This window comes from Lipotes vexillifer, unplaced genomic scaffold, assembly GCF_000442215.2.
Source record: "Lipotes vexillifer unplaced genomic scaffold, Lipotes_vexillifer_v1.1 scaffold796, whole genome shotgun sequence".
Taxonomy (NCBI): domain Eukaryota; kingdom Metazoa; phylum Chordata; class Mammalia; order Artiodactyla; family Lipotidae; genus Lipotes; species Lipotes vexillifer.
The window spans coordinates 3,284,061-3,289,436 of NW_006773072.1; positions in this window are offsets into that span (position 1 = coordinate 3,284,061).

Below are 5,376 nucleotides of genomic sequence, written 5' to 3' on the forward strand. Positions count from 1 at the left end.
TTCCTGGGGACCTCTGACTCCTAGCACAAAGTACCCCCCGATCTGTCCACCCCCTGTCCCTACCCCAGGTGGATCCTTCCAGGTGATGTATCTTGGTCCAAAACTGCTGACCTGAGACTTTGGCCTTGGGAAAACCCCCTCCATGCCACCTAAGGCCCCAGGCTCCGAGTCTCATAGAGGATCAGATTAGGAGAGGCCTTCTGGGATCGGGTCGCCCAAAGCCCTTACTTTACGGCCGAGAGAACCAGGTTCAGAGAAGGGACAGGGCAATCCTAAGGCTTTCCAGTGGGTCTGGAATGATTCAGGGAGGACTCTCGGATCTTCACACTTCTCGCCCCCCATCCTTCACGTCAGCTTCATCTCTTCCATTTACCTGTCCACCTATCCAGCCAGCATTTTTAAAGTGATGCCTTTTCCCATTCAGCCAGCACTGCCCGAGGACCTGCCAGCTGCCAGGCACTGTGAGAACACAAGGAGGACTCCCCCAACCCTGACTAAGAGCTGCTAAATTTTTTTTTTTTAATTAACCATTTTATTTATTTATTTATTTTATTTTTTGGCTGCACCACACGGTATGTGGGACCTTCCTGACCAGGGATCGAATCTGTGTCCCCTGCAGTGGAAGCGTGGAGTCTTAACCCCTGGACCACCAGGGAAGTCCGCAAAGAAACAATTTTGGTGCGGAATAAGCACGTTCTTCTGAGGATGGACGGCTGTCCTGGGAGCTCTGGAAGCATGATGAGACGTGAGATGTAGGTGCCAGGAGGGAAGGGGTGATCCATCCTCCAGACAAAGCTGAGAGGGCAGTGGATGACTTTCCCGTGGCCCAGAAGGCTGCTCCTGTCCCCATCCGGCCAGTTAGCACCAAAGCAGGAAGGGAGGTGGTCCATGGCAGGCTAGCAAGGAGATGGCTGGAAGAGCTGGAGGTCGGGGACGGGGCTGGGACAGGGCTTTGGACACCTGGGCTGGGACCTGGTTTCCCAGGGACTCGGAGCCCCCGGGGAAGAATCTGACCGGAGGCATCACCTGATCAGCACTGCTCTTTCTAACCTTATACTCTCAGCCGTGCCTACGTGCATCAGGACGGAGAAACTTCCACTGTTTATGCAACTATGACCTGGAGAGGCTGCGCTGTTCATTTTCTACCTTTATTCGGAAAGTTCAGCTGGTAAAGGAAAGCCACGTGTTTGTAACAGGAAGTCGGATTTCCAGGACGTGCCTGCAGTCACAGCTCTATTTCTGGAACAATTCTCGGGCTCCAATTTCTTTAGAAAACTTAAAAGAAACCCCGCAAGGCCAGCTTTTCTCTCTCGTTGTCTCTGGTCCTGACTCGCCCTCCCTGCCTTCTCCCCATCCGTCCTCTCCCTTCGCAGAGACCCGGCTGTGGGGAATGTGGAACCTGGACACCTTCCTTCGGGGCTTCGAAAAGAATCCCCTACCTATCAGACACAAGGCTGGACAGCTGCCCAGAGACTCCGCCCAGAGGGGGGTCCCGTCTCCCTAACCTCTGGCCATGGGCCCAGAGATGCAAACACTGGCCCCTAGATTCTTCCCCAAAGCTGGACAGTCAGGGAACCTGGTCCAATCTTTCTCCTGCTGCTAAGACCCTGTTAGACTCTGAGCAAGCCTTTAACACGCTGGGCCCTGGTTTCCACGTCCATAAAAAGGGATTATTAATCCACATTCTGCCCCCCTCACAGGGCTCATCAAATGGGAGAATATAGGAAAACAATTATTGATTACTATTTTAATCTTTTAACTTATGCGAAATCTAGATAATATATAAGTAAGCATTTTAAAGTATACTATCTAGTGGCATGTGGTACTTTCACAATGGTGTGCAATTACCGCCTCTATCTAGTTCCATGACATTTGCCTCAACCCAGAACATACCTCTGTACCCGCTCAGCAGTTACTCCCAGCCCTCCCCCTGACCCCACCTCCAGCCCTTCCTGTCTCTGGATTGACAAAGTATGGATAGCTCACAAGAATGGAATCAGATCGTATGTGACCTTTTGTGTCTGGCTTTATTTGCTTAGCGTAATATTGTCGGGGTTCATCCACATTGCAGCGTGTATCAGTATTTCATTCGTTTTATGGCTGAATAATATTCCGTTGTGTGTGTACATCACGATCTACCCACTCTTCTGTTGATAGACACTTGGGTTGTTTCCACCTTTGGGCTATTTGAATAGCACTGCTACAAACATTAGTATGACAATAGCTGACTGATACAATCAAGTTTGGGTTTTAGTAGATTACGTGCCATGTGGATAATGAATTGGAGAGTGACAAGATGAGTAGCAGAGAGAGGACTTTATAGTTAGTAGGTCCTTGATATTATCTGATTGCAAGGTAATGAGGAAGGCTTAATGGGGCTGGAATGGAGCTGGGAAGGAGTAGATGTGAGCAATGCATGTTATAGAAGCAGAACGGACAGGGTTTGGGGGCGGGAGAGCTGTGGTGGGTGAGAGAGAGGGAGCCCCAGGGATGCTACCTTGCACATCTGTTTTGCAGACCAGGGAGGCCAGCGGAGACACCAGGAGCACGAGCAAGGGAGGAAGATGATGGATTTGGTTTGGATTTTGTGGAAGGTGAAGGGCTTTGGGACGTAGAAAGGAGGATATGCAGAAGACACATGGATATGTGGGTCTGAGGGAGGAGAAAGGGAAAAAATAGAGAGTCATGGCACCAGCAGTGAGGGGCAGTGTGACTGTGGTTTGTAAGAAGAGGACCAAAGATGGCGTCTTAGGAAGCCCAGACATATGAAGATGAAGTGGGAGATGGGGAATGTGCAAAGGGCCAAGAAGGAATGAGAGGAAGGAGGTGTGCCACAGAAGCTGGCCCTTCAGCTGGGGAGGACCTTTCCCTGATCTTCCCTTTTTGGTAAACTCCTATTTTACCCTCAGCACCCAGCTGAGTGTGACCATCTTCTCTTTTTTGGAGCTGCACAAGTACGGATGCACCCTCCACCCCAGTCTGGTCAACACTCTTGGCCAAGGTGAAAATTAACCTTCTGGCATCCCTGGGCATTCCCCAGACTGGGCTGGCTCTTCTGTGATGAATCAGCCCACAGGGCTCACCTCCAAAATGCCTCGGTTTAGAGCAAAGCTGAGTTCCCTATCCCCATGGCCTTGGTGGCAGATGGAGCACACATAATCCTTAGTCATGACTCATTTCATTCCTAGCATAATTTATCTCCAGGAGCTTGTCCTCTATATGTCCCATGGCCTTAGGTGCCTCAAAGGTGTTTGACAGCTATTTTGGGACACACTGCAAGGGGCTTAGGGGTTCCGAGTGCAGGCTCAGAGCCTGACCGCCTGGTTTACATTCAGGGTCCACTGCTGATGGGCTGTGTGCCCCTGGGCAAGGTGGTCTACCTCTCAGAGTTTTGGTGGTGTTTTTTAACTTTTTATTTTATATCGGAGTATAGTTGATTAACAATGCTGTGTTAGTTTCAGGTGTACAGCAAAGTGATTCAGTTACACATATACACGTATCTACTCTTTTTCAAATTCTTTTCCCATTTAGGTTATTACATAATATTGAGCAGAGTTCCCTGTGCTATACAGTAGGTCCTTCTTGGTGATTCATTTTAAATATAGCAGTGAGCACATGTCAATCCCAAACTCTCTAACTAACCCTCCCCCACATCCTTCCCCAGGGCAACAAGTTCTCTGAGAGTGTTTCTGCCTTGTAAATAAGTTCATCTGTATCATTTTTTAAAAGATTCTGCATATAAGGTAAATCATATGGTATTTGTCTTTCTTTGTCTGACTTACTTCACTCAGTATGACAATCTCTAGGTCCATGTATGTTGCTGCAAATGGCATTATTTCATTCTTTTTAATGGCTGAGTACTATTCCACTGTATACATGTACCACATCTTCTTTATCCATTCCTCTGTCAATGGACAGGTTGCTTCCACGTCTTGGCTATCGTAAATAGCGCTGCAATGAACACTGGGGTGCATGTGTCCTTTCGGACCATGTTTTTCTCCGGATATATGCCCAGGAGTAGGATTGCAGGATCATATGGTAGCTTTGTTCTTAGTTTTTTAAGGAACCTCCATACTGTTCTCCACAGAGGCTGTTTTGGGTTTGTTTTTGCAGGTCTTTTTTCTTCCCTTCCTCTCTTGTGGTTTGATGACCATCTTCAGTGCTGTGTCTGTGTTGCCCTTTCTTTTTTATCTGTAACATGCGCATGCCAGGAAGAATACTTGCCCCCGGAACTGTAGCAGGTAAGTTACATCCTGCAAACACTACAAACAGACTGGAACATGGGAGATATTTAATAAATGTTAGCATTCATTCTATTTAAATTGAATAAATTCCCAAAGGCTCACTTAGTCAAGCAACACAATTTTCGAGTGCCTACTACATGTCTGCTACTGTGCTAGGAGCAGGGAGTTCAGAAGGGAAGAAACTGACACCGTTCCCGGCCTCAGGGAACTTCTGTTTGTGACTTTGGGCAAGTAGGAGATTAGATGTCCTTCGGTATAAAGGCTTGAAACACAAAGATTTTGTCCAGATCCTTCAACGTACAGATGTGGAAACGGAGACCCCAGAGCCAGTGTGTGGTCCAGCTGCCATGCTGTCTGCAAGAATGGGAATGGCTTGGAGTCACTGGCAAACTCCACCCTCTCTTCCCAGTGTGTCTTTCCTGATGTCCAAATTGCTCTTAGCCTGTACCAAAAGTGGTTCTCTGGCCTTTGCTCAGACAGCTACCAAAAGAGAGCTCACTTCCTTCCTGAGATAGCAGCTCGTGCCATCGCTGGGGGGTCAACATTGGGAAGAACCATCTTGAGCAGAAGAAGCCGGACAAAGGTAACGCTAACAGCCGCCTGGACACACCAAGCTTCTCATCTGTACGACAGCCCTTCGGATAATAGAAGGCATTGATAAGGACGAGGCTGAACAGCCTTGATTCCACTACCCCTGTCTCTGGGGTCCTTCCCTAGGGTCTGGGCTGGCCTGCCTGCATTTTGCTGAGCCTGTGGAACGGAGTGCTCTGCCCAGGTACACTCAGGACTCACAGGGCAGAGCCAGGGGCCCTCTCACCAGCAGCTCTCTGATGTCTGTGACGTCAAGGAAAGACATGGGTGGAGATACTGCTCCTCTTCTATCCCAGACAGTCCACCGCATTCCCAGCCTCCCTTGCAGCTTTGTTTGGACCACGTGGGTAGTAGCTCTGGCCACTAGACCTTGAGTGGAAGTGGTGGGTGTGGACTCCACGTTAAGATTTAGTGAGTCATTTCCATCCCCTTGTCCCCCTGCCATTGGCCTTGAAGGCCAACTGAAGTTGAAGCTGGTACTGTCACAAGATGAAAACAACAGGGGAGCGCAAGTCACCACAAGGACGGCCCATGTAGGGAA